Genomic DNA, 18,105 nt, shown 5'->3' with positions numbered 1-18,105 from the left:
CATGCCTCTAGGAATTTTCCTCGTTTTTCCTTGGTCATTCCCCTATTCCCCTGCTTACAACACACACGATACTCAAGGTGATGGTTTCCCACTGATCTACATAACAGCACTCGGTATTTTTAACCTGATTCCCTACCCCAGTTTCTCAGGGGTCTCTCCACTGGCCCTCTCACACCAGTAACATGTCACCAGTTACAAATGGAAGGTCCGGATGCTGTCAATGTCTTCTCTGCTGCCTGCCAGGTACAATTTCCACTGTGCCCTGCACCATGCACCTCTCCTGACAGAGCTGGTGCCTGCTTCTTCTACCCTGTGATATTCCAGGAATGGGACAATCTCCTAATACTGCCCAGCTAAGTCTGGGTTTGTCTCCCATTGCATCTGTGGCTGCTACAGAGGTGAATTTCAGGGACATAACAATGCAGCTTCCTTTGCACTGCCCTGCAGCAGATGTCAGCGCTTTTTTTCTCTTCCCTAATAAACTGGAAGTTTTCAGAGGCACAAAAAGAAGATGGGCAATAAATACCCCTCCCTAGTGTGTCCTCAGGGCAGCTCGTCTCCCTGACCCAAGCTCCTTCCAGCCACGCTCCCTGCCATGGCGGCTGGGCAATCCCAAAGTGGATTCAGAACTCCAAAGTTCCCTGCTCTTTCCCTGTTCTGCATCTCACCGAAACTCTCTCTGAGCTCCCTTTTCTGCTGTCAGCAACCTCCTCAACTCAATTCACCAACCCTCCCAGCTGCCAGCTATCCAAAATGCTGGTCAAAAATCTCCCTGAGCCACTGTCCAGAACATGGGCTTCGGATGGAGCAGTGAAGTCAACAGGAAAGGTCCCTCTGACTTCAGAGGGGAGGGAAGGGGAAAGGGAAGGCAAAAAGGGCAAGAATTGCAGCAGTAAGAGTGGGCTATGGGTTGCTGCCCTGATCAGCCCAGGCTGCTGCATCAAACTCACACATCTTTTCTCATGGCAGACAGCAAGGAAAAAATTATCAACTCTGAACCAAGAATAACCTAAAGCTGATTTCCCATCAGTAACAGTGCTACTTTCTTGTCCTGGCTTCAGCAGTAGCAGTCATTTTTCTCCTTCTTAGTAGCTGGTGCAGTGCTGTGGTTTTGACTTTCAGCCTGGGAACAGCAGCTGATAACACCGATGGTTTTAGCTGCTGCTCAGTAATGTTTACTCTGACCAAGGACTTTGTAAGTCTCATGCTCTGCCAGGGAGGAGGGGAAGCTGGGAGGAAGCAGACACAGGACACCTGACCCAAACTGACCAAAGAGGTATTCACAGAATCACAGAACAGTCAGGGTTGGAAAGGACCTTAAGATCATCCAGTTCCAACCCCCCTGCCATGGCCAGGGACACCTCACACTAAGCCAGGTCACCCAAGGCTCTGTGCAACCTGGCCTTGAACACTGCCAGGGATGGAGCATTCACAGCTTCCCTCAGCAACCCAAACCAATTCCATACCACAGCACGTCATGCCCAGTATATAAACTGCGGGCAGTTACCCGGAAGGGTTAGATCACTGCTCGGTCAGGCTGGGTATCGGTCAGCAGGTGGTGAGCGGTTGTATTATCTCCCCTGGTTATTTCCCTTATCGTTATTGTTATTATTGGTGGTAGCAGCAGTGGTTTATGTTATACCTTAGTTACTGAACTGTTCCTGTCTCAACCCGTGGGAGTTACATTCTTTCGATTCTCCTCCCCATCCCTCCGGGAGCTGGGGGAAGAAGGGGGGAGGAGTGAGCAAGCGGCTGCGTGGCTCTGGGCTGCCAGCTGCGCTTAAATCAGAACATTTCTACACAGTTCCGAGATCCTGTGGCTGCTTCAACCTGGAAAACAAGACTTCACGTGGCTGAAAAAGCAGTAATTGAGATCCTCATTGTCACCAGACAGCCCCCTGGCTCTTGGAAGGCTTGGGTGATGCGCTGCAGTAGCACAACTCTCTGATGGAGATACCTTTGAAAGAGCTGTGAGAAATGAGCTGTTTCCAAACCCACGTGACAGAGGCAAATACCTGGTTTGATGGGAGTATTTTTGTTTTGGCACTGCCCCTTCCCTCCCAGTTACATATTTCTCTCGTAACTTGGAGCTGACACAGCGGGAAGAAGGATGGTTGGAGTCAGAGTAAATGTTTTAGTCGACCTGGAATAAAGTATTTTATTTTGGTTTAGTTTGTCCTCTTTTGCACTTGTAGCTGAATATAATTCTGCAGAATTAAATGTAGTCTCAAAATACCATAGAGACATGCTGGGAAAAGAAGCAGAGCAGCTCTTCCTCCCCCACCCCTCAAAAAGAGAAAAGAAACCATGACTTTTCACCAGGAAAATTCTCCAGGAAATCTTTACAAATCCTTTACAGAGCCCTACAGTCTACAAGAAATGTCACCCTTGCAGCTCTGCTGCGCACTCGGCAGTGAGCCCACCCTGCAAGCCAAGGGCTTATGTCTGTGTCTGGAGGGGAGCCCCAGCAGAGAGGACCCTGCATCCCAAAGCAGCATCTCCGGAGAGGTACCGGAGGGAAGCAGCCTAGGCAGGGGGCTCCCCATTGCTCCTCCAGCTCTGCGGAAAGCCTGGAGCTGACTCCTGAAGGATGCAGTCCTGGGGCTGCCAAAAGAGACGGAACAAACAGAAACAGACCAGAGAAAGGCAGGAGGAGCACGAGCAGATCCTGCTCCCTCAGTGAACATGACGCTCCCATGGCTGGTGGATGGAACAGGCCTGCTGTGGCCCTCCAGCGAGCTGGGTCTTGAAAGCACTAAAAATAAGCCACCCCTTTCAAGAAAGAAAGAAAGAAAGGAAGGAGAAAAAGAGACTGTTACAAGCCCTGGCTCCCAGTCTGGTGCCTGAACACCAGAACACTCTGATCATGGGGGGGCTACCACAAAAGAACAGAGGAGGGTTTTTTTTATGCTCTTCTCCACAAAGATAAAGGACAAGAAATGAATCTTGCAAAAAAATAAACAAGCAAGAGGGAAAAGGGAGCTTTTTTTTGTGTCCAGTTTCAATACAAACATGGTTTTCAAGTTAAAAAGACTATTTCCCCCTTCCCTTTGCCCTACAACTCTTTTCCTCTTGTGTTTCCATGCAACAACACTACATAAATCTGTAACTGATATTTGTTTAATGGTTATTATTTACTGGTTCCATAGTTCTGGAAACATACACAGGCACTTCGCAGCACAGAGACAAGGTCTCGGCCCCAGAGGATACATCTGCTCTGGTATTCAACTCCACTGCACAACGCTGAAGCTGGATTTTGCTGCCCTAAAAGCACCCTTCATGTGCTATGAAATTCAGGAAAGCTCCCTGACAGCCAACAGGGAAATACAAAGCAGGGAACCTCACCAAAAGACCTAGGAGACATGCCGGAGGGCAGCCTGGGTTTTGCAACCTTCCCACATCTCCCCACCTTGCACTAAAGCATCTCATTTAGCCATATACTACACTGGCACGGGTGAAATTGCAGTGGAGCTGCTGTGAGAATGGGGCATAAAACATAATGAAATGAGAGCATGGAGATGGGAAATGACAAATGAGCAGCTGGGGACATGGGTGGGAAGTTAGGCCTTGCAGATGGGCAATACTTGTCCTTTTTCCATTCAGAAAACCCGTGAGACTCAAGTTCCATCACAGACAAGAACTGCCAGAGGGGAGACTGAGCTGAGCTCTTAGGCAGAAGCTCTTCCCTGTGAGGGTGCTGAGGCGCTGGCACAGGGTGCCCAGAGAAGCTGTGGCTGCCCCATCCCTGGCAGTGTTCAAGGCCAGGTTGGACACAGGGGCTTGGAGCAAGCTGCTCTAGTGGAAGGTGTCCCTGCCCGTGGCAGGGGTTGGAGCTGGAGGAGCTTTGAGGTCTCTTCCCACCCAAACCAGTCTGTGACTCTGTGACTCTATGCTGATGGCAGCTGTTGGCCTCGTAACTGATGCTGCGCCATTTTCCCTACAAATCTGACCTACCTGCACTAACACATCCCCCTCATTCCTGTGTGAGGCTCACATTAACACTGGGTAGCAAGAGCCACAGAAGGAACCACCACAAGGAGCTCAAGAGGCTATGAAGGCTCACAACTCATACAGCCTCTTAGAGGTCTTACCTCCTTCACTCAACCTTGTTCTCTGCCACTAGCCAGCTGGTCTGGGGCTGCCACAACCAGCTAGCCACAGGCAAATAGGCTGTAAGAGCAGGAGAGAACCATCCATCATCCTCCTCATGGGAAACCTGCTTCTTCTACAAAGCAGGCAGAAGCACAAGGCTCGTATGCTGCTAGACCAGCAGCTCCAGCTCAAGGAAAGAAGCAAAGCACTAGTTCCAGCCAATCTTCCAGGTGCTATCCTCTTTATCAACCCTCAACATCATCCCTCCTCACTAGCTCTCCAGCCAACAAAACATCCCTGTGATTACCATGAACTGTGCCTACCAAGAGTCCCAGCTGTGTGCAGGCTTCTGCCCTCATTCTGACTGATCCATGCGTCACTAAGCCAGGCTGAAAATTACCTTAGTGGCATCGAGTCTTTTCCCCACGGAACCTGCTTAATTAAATATTGAAAGAGCTATTACCTTTCACGGATGCCTTTGCACTGTCTGTGTCCATTATTTATAACGCAATGTATTCATTATGCACTTTATCCCATGCTCCTATCTGCTGATCTCATAACAGGCCCTCAAAAACAATTTTGAGCAATTAATCCTACCTTAATTACAGACAAATATGTATGGAAGCCCCAGGACACCTCTTTCTTATATTTATTAGAAGCCAGTAAACACACCTAGAACTAAACCTGGTAATGAGGACAAACAGGACAAAGCCCACCAGCCCTGGGAATCCCACAACTGGAGGCACATTTTAAACTGCCACAGTAGAATTGCCACGTTTGTCTGTCTGGAAAAAGTAAGATGTGTCCTACTGCAGCTCCCCTCCCACGCCAGGCTCCTCTAACGCAACCGCAGCACCAGACACTGCCTCCCCTATTCTAGCTCACGCTGCGGTAGGAGCCAAGGTCACCCCTCAGAACACCTCGCTTTTCCTGCCCCGCGGACCGCTGCCACAGCATCTTCCCAGTCAACAGGTGTCACCCCCGAGCTGCCTCAGCCTGCCCCGCTCCTCCCCTCCAGCTCAGCGCCCCAGTCCATTACTGGGCGCAGATGTGGCTGCGCAGCCCGAGCTCGCCTTAGCGGATGGGTGCGAGCCCCAGCTGCCCTGAGGAGGGCACATGCACTGTAGCACCCATGGAACGGGGCAGGGAGAGCACAGCTGCCTTCCTGCTTGTTTGATGCTGCTTTGTACCACCAGAGTGACTGAAGCAATGAGCTGTGGGGCTCCCCCAGCAAGAGCCCGGCTCTGCAGCCTTGGGGATGGCTGCTGGCAGCCCCGGCATCTAACGCGGCCCCTCCTGCTCTCCCTCCACATCCATACCAATGTGAGGCTACGGAAGAAACCTTTCAAGGGTTGCAGGGGGGTTGAGGAAAGGGGGAAAGGAAAAATAAAAGAATCTCCAGACACAAGAAGGAAGCAGCTCGGAAATTCCCACATTTCAGCTTGTGGAGGAAACACAGTCCATGATTTTGGAAACACAATCTCAGCTCTTCTAGGAAGAGCCCTGCTAATGTACAGGAACAAAATTACAATCACCATTAATAGTCACATTCTGTGCAACTTCACTGCCTCACCAGAACTAACCTGTATGCTCAGCATCCACACCAGGAGCTCGCACACTACACAGGAGTTTGTCACCTGGTCAAACACAGCTGAGCACATGGGTCAGCTCTTGAACCAAGGCACACAGCTCAACAGAACACTTCCCTAATGCCCCAAGGATGCAGTGCCTGAGCAGGAAACAGGCTCTGTTCTGACTCAGGGGCTCAGAAGGTGCCCCAAGTCAGCTGCTGTAAGGGGCTGGAGAGCATGGACCCGATTTAACTGCTCCCCATAGGGAGCCTCTGAGCAAGGGGGGAGAGGGAAAGGGTGCAGTGGCAGAGGTGTGCTGCAAACACACACAGCATCCTACTGCAACAGGACAAGGGGCAATGGGTTTAAACTAAAAGGGGGGAGATTTAGTCTAGTTATAAGGAGGAAATCTTTTATGACAATGTGTATCAGCATCTTTGTCGCTGCCATGGACAGTGGGATTGAGTGCGCCCTCAGCAAGTTTGCCAATGACACCAAGCTGTGTGGTTCGGTTGATACCCTGGAGGGAAGGAATGCCACCCAGAGGGACTTCAACACGCTTGTGAGGTGGGCTGATGCCAACCTCATGGAGTTTAACCATGCCAAGTGCAAGGTCCTACACCTGGGGGGGAGCAATCCCAGGCACAGCTACAGGTTGGGCAGAGAAGAGATTCAGAGCAGCCCTGCAGAGAAGGACTTGGGGGTGTTGGTTGATGAGAAAATGAACATGAGCCGGCTTCAGTGTGCGCTTGCAGCCCAGAAAGCAACCGTATCCTGGGCTGCATCAAAAGGAGCTTGACCAGCAGGGCGAAGGAGGTGATCCTGCCCCTCTGCTCTGCTCTTGTGAGACCTCACCTGGAGCATTGTGTGCAGTTCTGGTGTCCTCAACATAAAAAGGACATGGAACTGTTGGAACAAGTCCCGAGGAGGCCACGAGGATGATCAGGGGCTGGAGCACCTCCTGTGTGAAGATAGGCTGAGAAAGGTGAGGCTGTTCAGCCTGGAGAAGAAAAGCTGCGTGGAGACCTCAGAGCAGCCTTCCAGTATCTGATGGGGGGCTATGGGGATGCTGGGGAGGGACTCTTCATTAGAGACTGTAGTGATAGGACAAGGGGTAACGGGTTCAAACTTAAACGGGGGAAGTTTAGATTGGATATAAGGAGGAAATTCTTTCCTGTGAGGGTGCTGAGGCACTGGAATGGGTTGCCCAGGGAGGTTGTGAATGCTCCATCCCTGGCAGTGTTCAAGGCCAGGTTGGACAGAATCTTGGGTGAGATGGTTTAGTGTGAGGTGTCCCTGCCTATGACAGGGGGGTTGGAAATGAATGATCTTAAGGTCCTTTCCAACCCTGACTATTCTACGATTCTATAAGCATGGTGAAACACTGGAACAGGATGCCCACAGAGGTGGTGGATGCCCCATCCCTGGAAACATTAAGCTACATGTGGTTCTGAGAAACCTGATCTAGTTGGAGATGTCCCTGCTCATTGCAAAGGGTTGAACTAGATGAGCTTTGAAAGTCCCTTCCAACCCAAACTATTCTATGATTCTAAACCATCGATGAAAGCCTGACCTTAAGGAATAACTACAGCTGAAGAGCCCTGTCAGTCCTGATCTTTCCCCTTCTGCCCGAACAAGCAGGAAAGGGAAAACAGGAACAAGGAGGACAGTGGTCTATGATGCCATGTCAATATTCAGAAACACAGAGAGCAAAGAAGAAACAACTCGTCATGCCCATTCCTGAAAAGAATTTAACAAAAATCCCCCAAACCAGCAAGGACTCAAAGAAGAGGACATTTGTCATTCTCAAAAACAACAGAGAACACTATCACTGGATTTACACTAGCCCTTAAATGGAGGGTCGGGGTGACATTAGGATATGAACCTTCTGAAACATGCTGAAGGGGAAGGTCTGTACTAAGCCTTGACTGAACTGCGTAGACTCCTTTGCAGCTCACTGACAAGGCAGCCTGTCCCTACAAGCAGAGGATGTGAAGGCACTCCCCATCCCAAGCACTCACTACACGCTCACTCCTTCCACTGGGGAATGTTTCCCTACCTCCTGAAAAGGGCAGACATAAAGGCAGATGCAAGCCCAAACAGGTACCAGCACCTCAGCCTTCCTCCTGCGAAATGAGCACGGTGCAGCTCAGCTCAGCCCCTCACTCACTGGCAGGGAGGGCACCAGTCCAGTAAAATTCCAAACTAGAATTTCCCGAGGTATTTTAAGGGAATCAGCAACACTATGGCACCAAAAACCTGTTTCTGTTTTAACCACAGACCCTGGCACAAAAGGGTGGTACTCCACAGCCCACCCGAACAAGCGCTTGGCTGACACTGTGAGGCTGTAAGAAGAGCAGGACCCTCCACGCAGCACCACACATTCTTTATTTACCCGGACAGACTCCGCAGACCCGGGTTTAAGTCCCTGCTGTGCTCGTGGCGCCTGCGGTGACCTTGGACAAGCTGTTCTGTCCAATCCCCAGCTGGTGCCGGCTGGCCCTGGGCCACCACAGCCAACCCAAACACCTGGAGACTCCAGCGCTCGGGTCCTCAGCCTCCGGTGCCGGCACGCCGCCCGCTCACCAGGAGCTCTGTCAGGTGCGTGCCAGGGACAGGTAACTCGTGCTTCCCCTGGAAAACACGGGCTTTCCACCAAAACGGAACAAAAATCCTGTGCTCCTTTTTACAAAACAGCCCTATGATGGAGGCTGTGAAAACAAAGGCACCGATACCACTGCTCCAGTTTACAGGCTGTTATGCATTAGCTGGTGCAAAATCCCTGGACATCTTAACTTTAGCACACAGTCATGGGTGGCAACTGATGCTTTTTTCATCCTTCTCCTCTTCTGTTTCATTATCTTTCCATAATCTTCTCACATTTCTCTGATCTCCAGCAGTGCTCCTTCACCACACGGCGAGGCCGGACACCTGATAACCCCCTGCAGGAAGGACAGGGGCTTCAGGAGGGCTCAGCAGCAACCAGGTCTTGTGCTGTTCATCGCAGGAAGCTCCTAACACTGGGGAACTATCCCAGAACCCCAGCCTGGTTTGTGTTGAAGGGACCTTAAAGCTCCTCCAGCTCCAACCCCTGCCACGGGCAGGGACACCTTCCACTGGAGCAGCTTGCTCCAAGCCCCTGTGTCCAACCTGCCCTTGAACACTGCCAGGGATGGGGCAGCCACAGCTTCTCTGGGCACCCTGTGCCAGCGCCTCAGCACCCTCACAGGGAAGAGCTTCTGCCTAAGAGCTCAGCTCAGTCTCCCCTCGGGCAGGTTCAAGCCATTCCCCTTGGCCTGCCCCTGCATGCCCTTGTCCAAAGCCCCTCTCCAGGTTTCCTGCAGCCCCTTCAGGTTGATCCCCTGTAGATGGGATCTAAATAAAGGTGAAAAAAAGACCAATTCCTTCATCAAGATCTATCCTAGCAAGAAACCCCCTCGCCTGTGACAGACTGTTGTGCAGCAGCACCGAGGCAGTTTCCACATTAAGGCTGATTCACCTCCACGGGACACCCACCAGGACACCCTCAGGCCTGCCCTGGCCACCCCTGGCCCTGCTCACCACCGCCACAGCAGGTCCTCATCCACCTCTAGCCGCCCTCCCCACCACAACCCGGCGCCTTCGTGCCGCCATGCAGCCACAGCTCCTGTCCCTCAGGACACGCGGAGCCTCGTGGCTCCTCCCTGGCCTCCTCTGACACCGGCTGCTCCGTGGGCTCTATGTGACCAAAGCCCTGGAAGTCCAAGGGGAAGGAGACCAGGAGGCCATGCAGGAAAGGTGCACTGGGGGCAGGTCACTGGTGACGCAGGCAGCCGCTCATTCCCAGGATAACTCACCCGGGAAGCACCTCTCCAGAAAGCCCTCTTAGAGCCCTGCGTGCACAGCCAGCCCCAGCAGGAAGGTGACACCGGCCAGTCCATGGGACACCAGCTCCTGAGGTGCACCAGCTCCATTCGCTCCCCCTGAAGCACACTGCCTGCCTGCCAGCAGCACCAAGGCAGCCCTCCCGCCGCCCCTCCTTGGATCACTGCTTGACTCAAGAGGCTTCCACATTACCCAGTTACGCTCTCGGGAAACTTCACTTCTGATCAAGCCTGATTCGATGCCGCCTCTGATTCAGCGCGAGAATAAATCCAAAGAATGTGAAACTCATAACTCATTTTACTTTGTCAGCAGTAAAATTAACTTAAGGGTTTTTTTTAAGTATCGCCCCTTCTCCTCCTCCCTCTCCTCCAACACACTGCTCTCTGAGGAGTCCCCAGCAAGGAACACCCTGACATGGGCATAACTGATGTAATCTGTTGAAGCAGCGTCTCATGAACAAGCAAGCTGTATGCGACAGTCCACTGGGTTGGAGGGAAGCTTCCTCGGACAAGGGTCTTTTTAGCTCAGTTTTCACAATGGAGCTCATGAGAACTCCAGCACCAGCCAGTACATTCCATACTGTGGCAGGATGGTCTGTGCTCACCTAAACCTGAAATACAAAACCTGTGCTCTGCCAAAAGATCTTAACTGTGGCACTGTACAGTGGTGATGCCAAGGGACTGGTCCACACCGCTGCCCAGCAGCCTACACCCTCAAGAGGACTTTACACCACCCCACTGACAAGATCGCCTCTTGCTGCACAGTTTACAACACTTGTCCACAGGGTTCTACAGCATCCTCTGTCCTGAGCCCTGCGGCAGCTCCACAGTACCTTGCTGCAGAGGAGGGAGCAGAAAGTACACCTCAAGTATACAAGATCATGGCCAGAATCCTCACCAGCTCCTGTACAGCATGGCACTTACTGAGCATGAAAGCAAGGCATTTAACAGTTCTTTCCTACTTGCCACCACCCTGTGGAGTTGCACATCGTACGTACCTACTCGTTTTTAACAATGCAGATCAAATGCTATGAGCCTTTTAGTACACGCTATTGTGTGTAACATCAACTGACAAGGCTTATGTGTCTGTTTCCCCTAAAATGAACTATTGTGCTGCATCAGAGCGTGCAATGTTCATCTGAAAGAGTCTGTTTCTGTTCTGTTCTCCCTGTGAGCTGGCAACAAAACACAAATCAACTATCACGACGAGGTGCACTGAGAATTGGAGGGCAGATCCCCTCAAGAGGAGAAACGAGTCCATGTAAGGCTCGTTTCTCCTCCTGCTTTATGTTACAGGATGTTCTGGCCATCTTAGGGAATAAAAACAGCTGAGTCTCTCTCTCAGTGAGAATTATAGCAGACCCTTCAGTTGTTTGCAGTTCAGTTAGCATGGTTTTGGCTTGCATAGTAAAAAGATTCTTTCCCTGGACTTTAGCAGGCTCATTCCTAATCGAGCTATTATTTGCTTGCAGCTCCTGTTTGATAAGTGATGCCTGCTGCAGGAGCAAATACCAAGGATGAGCCTTGGCATACCCAAGTTTTCCTTAGAAGAGCACGCTCAGCACTACCCAAACACGTCTTTCTCCTCTTCCACCACTGCAACAGATGAGATATACAGTGCTCACACACAACGCCCTGCCTTTTATCCCTCAGCCACTGCAGGGCCACAAGAGACTTCCCGGGGCTGATCTGCAAGGACATGTCAGAACGCTATGATTGATGCATAAATCCGTCTGCAGATCTACACTCCATCTGGTCTCCACCATCCCTGTGCCAGCAGAGTCCCACACGCTCCTCTCGTATCTCAGTTTCCCTACTTTACAATTTGAGGACGTGCTCACTCACCTCATTTCCTCTGAAGAGGCTGTGCACCGAGGAATGCTCGAGCTGGGAAGGAGCTGGTTAACCGTGTACACACACGAGCCCACCTGAACCAAGCGCAGCACTTCACACACTGCACGTTCAGCACTCGCCCCTGGAGCATAGCCTAGGTGCCTATGGACACACAAACACAGCTGCTGGCCCAAGTACCACACACACTACTGGAGGTGCAGGAGGGTCAGACCAGGCTGTGAAGCAGAGCTCCCCCGCACAGCTGCTCACTCACACCTCAGCACAGGAATGCTGCCAAGCAACGAGATCCTGCCTCCAAACCCACCCTGGCACTCCCTATTCTCCCTCATGAAAGGTGTATCCCTGGCCTCCCACAGCATCCCTGACCTGGCCTGCCAACAGACAGAGGACAGTGTGGAACAGGAGGTATGACAGGAGACACGCACGCTCTCCTCTGGGCCTGCAGGCAGCTTCCAGGTCCCAGGCAGGACCTGGGGACCATCTGCTTCCCACAGGCAGGGCTTTCAGGCAGATGACATTAATCCTACCTCTTCAGCAATCCCTGCTCACCAAAAAAGCCCATAAAAGGCAAACACAGTCCCAGCAAGTACTGTCCCACGCAGCCTTCCCCCTGGACACCACATCTGGACTCCTCTTCACTACCCCCCTTTTTGAGAAGAACAAGACCTAGGACTCCTCCCTGGAGCCCTTGGTGCAGTGCTCCTTCAGGGATACTGCCAAAAAGATCCAGCTTGAACATCTTCAGTCCACATCAAGTTTCAGCTTTTCACCCAGCCTGAAGTTGTCTCCAGTTATTGTGTGCTTCTACTCATCAGCCCTTGCTGCTGAATGCTATATCCCATCCTGCTTCCTTTCCTTCCTTGTCCTTCTTTACCCACCAACAACAAAACACACTGGAAATGAGAAATTCCCTCATTTCCAGAGTTTTCTCAGGCTGCTCCCAAAGAAAAGCTTAGCATCTAGAGACTGTACCAGTTTGTGATTTAATCTCTGTTTAGCTGAAATCCAGACATGATACGGTACAAACACGTTGACTGCATGTAGTTAATGTCTTACAGAGGTACAGATGCTCCTTTGATGTAGTTGGCTCCACCACTGAAGCGATGCAGGCCTCAACACCCACCAAACCCCCAGATACAGTGGGTTCACCCCATGGCCATCTCCATACCAAGGCAACTCCGTTGCTATCAATTTCCAAGCTGACAAAATTGGATCTAAGTCTTGGTGGAACCGGCACTTTTCTGACTGCTATGGAGATTTAACCTTCTGTGGAAGACAACACTAGGAAAGACAGCAGAAGCTTTGCTGGTAGACATGATAAAGGGAGATGGAACTGCCCCTTAGGGGCTTTGAGTAGCTAACTGCAAGCTTCAAGTCAGGATGCCCTTGGCAGTAAATAACACAAGGACAGGCTGATCAGACCTGGAGGAGAGCCTGACAGTCCAGCAATGATTCCATGGGGAGGCAGAGGTAAAACACCTTCATCCCTTTAGGGTCAGGCAGGAACACATTCACGAGCTGCAAATTACACACATTTACGGTTTCCATTTTCCCAGGATTCCCCTTTGATGCTGTGAGTAACACAGGTCTGCTGCAGACCAGCCACAAAGATTTACTCTTCTGAGAGCATGTCTACAGGACATGATGACTGAAGTGGTGGGACTTACAAACAGCCTGCTCACACCTGGACATACCCACTGTTTCTTCCCATAAAGCCACAGCAGCGGAAAAACATCAGGATGAGGTTCCCAGTGGCTCTTGGCATTGGTCTTACCTGACTCATGGAGATACTAAGGGCAAAACCTAGAGCAGAACAAAGCTGCTGAAAATTCCCACGCATGCTTGCCAAAATCCCATGCTTACAGACTGACCTGGTGACAGCAAGGTGCAGCTCCAGCCACAGAGCAGCATTCGATCCCTGTGCCTGCAGAAGAAACCTGCCCTTCTGCAGAAACTGCATGAAGCTGCTGCACTGGCTTCCAAGCAATGGCAGTAACAAGCTGCATCCCTCCGGCTCTGTGCTCCATGTGCTTTTCATCAGAAAAAACAAAACACCCAAGTTTTCCATGACAGGTTGCATGAGACGTGGCTCTCTTCCTCAAGTCTTCTCTTAGGAAGGCTCTATGAAAACTAGATTTTCTGTGCTTCCTTGTGGACAGAAAAGCTCCAAAAGGTAACTTAAACCACTCCAAAGGCACAGAAACCAGAAGAAAAGAGAAAGGAAAAGAAAAAGAAATTATTTTGCTAGCTACCAAAGGATCACCATCCACTTAGAGACAACAACAGACACAAAACAGAGAGAAAAAGCCCTGGAGCAGGCTAATGCTTAGAAGCTGGGTCAGCTCCAGGGCTGGCTGCTGATCCCCTGGATGATCCTCTCCCATCCCAGGAGAGGTTTTCTTCCAGTGTCTCACTCCCCGGAAGCTGCAGCCATACCTGCCATGTGAATGTGTGACAGGCCCAACCCAGCCTTTCCTTTTGAGAATCTATAGCCAAACCCGGGTGGTGTGACCAGACAGCCTTCTCAATGGGAAGGACCATTTAAGACTAGCAGCAGGAAGGAACTACTGAAAAAGGGCTCAGGCAAAACCAACGAGCCATGCCCAGCTTATCACAGGCAGTGCCATTCTGAGCACGGTCACTACCCAAGGGCTCTCTGTTCAGCCACGGCTTGTTAAGACCCCTCCCCAAGTCATCTTAGTTGGCTAATTTGGCAGAAAACCTCCTTTACTTCTCCTGGGCTGTCTTCTGCTGGGTCAGCTCACTGAGAAGACGCAGCTAAGGGCCACGCAAGAGGCAAAGGGGGCAGGAGCAGCCACATGCAGAGGCCAGGGCAAGACTGAGCGTTCACGGCTGGATCAGCAGAGGCAGATGTGCAACCACAAGCCTACCTTCCCTTAGCAGGCACTAAAAGAATAACAACTATTGGGTTTTTCTGCTATCCACCATCTCACAGCGTTGCCTTCGCTCCGGTTATGAAAAGTGAGGGTGGCCAGCAACATTTGCCTTCGTGCCCCACTGAATCTGGAACTCCCAAGCATCTGGCATCCACATCCTGAGGACCAAGGTCCTGTGGTTTCAGGTGTTGTGCTGAGGTTTACCTTGGGCACCCAGCTCTGGCAAGCTGACCAGCCCGGCACATGTCTCTGCGCTTCCATGATACTTTAATGAGGTTGAATTCAGGTACAGAGATGTGGATATTCTTAAGGCAGCTCTTCAGGAAGACCCTGCAGCAAGCACAGATTCACAGCCAGGGCACAGACCCTGCTCTGTCAGTACCATGAGCATGTGCTGAAAGTGAAGCACATCTTAAAGCACGTTCCCCCATGCTCCTTCCACACCGGGCTGCAAAGCCTCATCCCTGCCGCTCCCCAAGCCACAGGCTGCTCAACAGAAGACCTCAGCCTCTGTCAGTGCAGGACCTTGAACAAGTACTAGATAAATGAACAAGTCATTTCCTGCAAGGCCAAACAAGCTCCCTGCCAAAGAGGTCACATACCACGCTCTGGCCTGATGCCTCTCCCTAGTTTATGAGGGTAAATTCCCACATCCAGGGGTCCAACGATTACAGCATTACATCTGGGCTAGGATTACTCCCACTGAAGCTAGGATTACGCTTCACTGAAGAGGTGAGGAAAACAACTGCTTTTGTGCTTTCATTGCATGACCTCTGAAGTTCAGTTTGGGTTTCTTGGTTTGCACAAACCAAAACATTCAAACGAAATCAGGGAGTTTTCACTTAATTCCCAGCTAGAGGACCAGCATCTGTCACACCAAGGTTCATCAATGCTATTTTGGCAGTAAGGAGATCTGTAAGGAAAAGCCCTTTGAGGAAGGGCCCGTGACAAAATGGGCAGGAGGAAACAGCCTGTACAGTTCATTCCAGTCCTGTGAGGTCCTCCAGCCAGCACAGGGTGGAAGGCAGTCATGCTGGGATCTTTGCATCTCCTATCATGTCATCCAGCATTGCTTACGGGCTTTCCGTACACGTGTTATCATGACATGAATCATAGAATCCCAGAGTAGTTTGGGTTGAAGGGACCTTAAAGCTCCTCCAGCTCCAACCCCTGCTCCCACTGGCAGGGACACCTTCCACTAGAGCAGCTTGCTCCAAGCCCCTGTGTCCAACCTGCCCTTGAACACTGCCAGGGATGGGGCAGCCACAGCTTCTCTGGGCACCCTGTGCCAGCACCTCAGCACCCTCACAGGGAAGAGCTTCTGCCTAAGAGCTCATCTCAGTCTCCCCTCGGGCAGGTTCAAGCCATTCCCCTTGGCCTGTCCCTCCATCCCTTGTCCCAAGCCCCTCTCCAGCTTTCCTGCAGCCCCTTCAGGCACTGGAGCTGCTCTCAGGTCTCCCCTTCAGGAGCCTTCTCTTCTCCAGGCTGCCCCAGCCCAGCTCTCTCAGCCTGGCTCCAGAGCAGAGCTGCTCCAGCCCTCGCAGCATCTCCATGGCCTCCTCTGGCCTCGCTCCAACAGCTCCACGTCCCTCTTGTGCTGCTGCCCCAGAGCTGGATACAGGACTGCAGGAGTCAGTCTGGACTGCTGGACACCCCAGACCTGCTGCTCACACTCTGGGGGTGCAGCCCAGCACATTGGGCACACATGGATGCTCTCAGCCCACAGGAAGGACCAGGCAACTATCAGCCTTTTAAAAACAGTCCAAGCTTTGGATTTGGAGTAAGCCTCAGATGCAGTCACAGTGCCCCTGGCAGGCCCTGCTCCACCATTCTGAGTACTTCTGTCCCATCAAGTTAAAACAAGACTTAAAAGCAACCCAAATCTTCCACGCTTGAATCACGCAGGCAACTCCATTTCCTTGGACATGCCCATTCCCATGAGTAAGGGCTGCAGAATCAGACCCAGCTTTTCCTTACCATCTTGCCAAAAGATGTGTGCCACTGGCACACAGAAGGAGGAAAAGAAAAATCCCACTGACTGCTATCCCTGCTCTCTGTGACAGCAAACTGGTAAAAGGCCTGACTCAGAGGCCTCCCCTGAAAAGCCTGCATCGTCACAATTGAAAGATGGTCTCATATAATGAAGTCTCTCTCCCCCACTCCTCCCTCTCTTCACAACAGAATTTGAGTTAGACTGATGGTGGGAGAGCTTCATGCTTTATCTGGCTCCTTCTGCAAGAGTGGCAGACTCAGGGAGAGTTTTGGAAGCGACCCACACCATTCAAGTTCATGTTTCTATAACTTTCCTTGATCTCCAGCCCACTTCAGCAGACCAAGAAGAATATGGCAGTCCAGTGGCTGGCAGCTGTATTTTGGGTCTGCAGGCCTGCATTTGATCTCAGCTACACCTCTTATTTGCCAGCGTCACTTCCAGGATGTCAGGGCATAACCTTGGACTTACACTGCCTGGAAGAGAGAAAGAGGCACTCCAGCTATACAGATTAACTTTGTGAACTTGGGTTTCTTCTTAATTAGCACTGCATCTATTTCTGAAAGCCTGAGCATTGTGGAATATAAAGATCTTTGGAATGACCTTTATATAAACATTGTAATATAACACTTTGTTATTACACATCATTTAGCATCAAGAGATCTCCAGGTGACTTGAGAAGGATGGCTTCTTTCAGAGACCCAGTCAAAGAGACATGGAGCCATTAAGTCATCCAGAGAAGCAGCGGCAGCCACCAGAACAGGAACACATGTTTTATGCCCTATCCACAGAGTCACCCACTGCAGCTGGTTTATCATCTAAAATCCTATTGTTACCTTCTTCTTCAGCAAGAGCTCTAGCCTATTTCTTTTGGGTAGATGCAAGCATGTATGCTTTCTGAATGAGGCTTTGGCACCTCACAGCCCTCTGCAAACAGAGGTCACCCACACCTGGAAAAGTCATGCTCCTCTGGCTCCAGGCTGTGGCAGAGGCAGTGGCTGCAGGAAAGGGGACTAAGAAAAACAGCAGCATTAAAAGTAAGAACTTATCATCTAAAACCATGATTGAAGCCTGGGGCTGCTGCACTGCACCGGCACTTCCATGCAAGGGCTTTGCAGGAGCAACAATTGCCCCCACATCTCCACTGATCCCAAGCTTCACGTCACCACCAGACTCCGGCATCAAAGATGCGAGTGAGCTGTGCACCAGCCATGTACACTATGTATGCTCTGGATACCACCCCCTCTTGCAGCCAAAACTGCCTGGGAAGCATGAGGTAAAGCTGCTGCCTCCACCAGGCAGCGGGAAGGAGATGCCACTTGATACCAACGCACTACAGGCTATTCAATAACTCGTGTTTGACCTTAAACCACACACTTTTACATGGGAGAAATATTCCAATCACTAAACTGAAACACATCCACCTCCTCTCCAATCACAACAGGAACACAAACTGCAAAGCCATCAGGCTGTAAGTGGGGTTCCCAGGAAAGCCCACCCACTGAGGTCCCACGGAGAGGCAGCGGGCGCAACGGGTGCTGTGGAAAATTCCCACCTGTAAATCCCTTCTTCCCATGGCCGCTCCCACTCCATGTGGCAGCCGATACACAGGGTGCCATGTCTGTCACCCCAGATGCTATTACTCATCTCCTGGATAAATTCAAAGCTAGTGTGAGACAGTGCAGTGTGAGACACTCCCCCAAAACAAAGCAGAACGGTGAGAGCCCCAAGGAGAGGCTGCGCAACCGGAGCAAAACACAGCCAAATCCACCTGCGCACCGACCGCCACTGCCTGTGCCACCTTCACTCAGCTCTCTCCGCACCAGCGGGAAAACCAT

At 51.3% G+C, this 18,105-nt stretch overlaps 1 protein-coding gene and 1 long non-coding RNA gene across 3 annotated transcripts in view; both read right to left on the bottom strand.

Annotated features, from left to right (window-relative positions):
- The window catches only part of LOC130611904 (uncharacterized), a 164,340-nt gene extending 159,431 nt beyond the window's left edge, over positions 1-4,909 (bottom strand). The window contains exons 1-2 of the long non-coding RNA XR_008975347.1: positions 4,365-4,909; positions 3,636-4,216 (exon numbers count right to left, since the gene is read on the bottom strand). This is a non-coding gene — a long non-coding RNA (uncharacterized LOC130611904). The remainder of the gene's footprint in view (positions 1-3,635; positions 4,217-4,364) is intronic.
- Positions 1-18,105, bottom strand: part of SLC24A3 (solute carrier family 24 member 3) — a 165,549-nt gene that overhangs the window by 146,121 nt on the left and 1,323 nt on the right. The window lies entirely within an intron of this gene.

This window comes from Pezoporus wallicus, unplaced genomic scaffold (assembly GCF_028554395.1).
Source record: "Pezoporus wallicus isolate ANWC-B61680 ecotype Strahan unplaced genomic scaffold, APGP_CSIRO_Pwel_v1 contig_5416, whole genome shotgun sequence".
NCBI classification, from domain to species: Eukaryota; Metazoa; Chordata; class Aves; order Psittaciformes; family Psittacidae; genus Pezoporus; species Pezoporus wallicus.
This window is presented reverse-complemented; position numbering and strand designations above follow the sequence as displayed.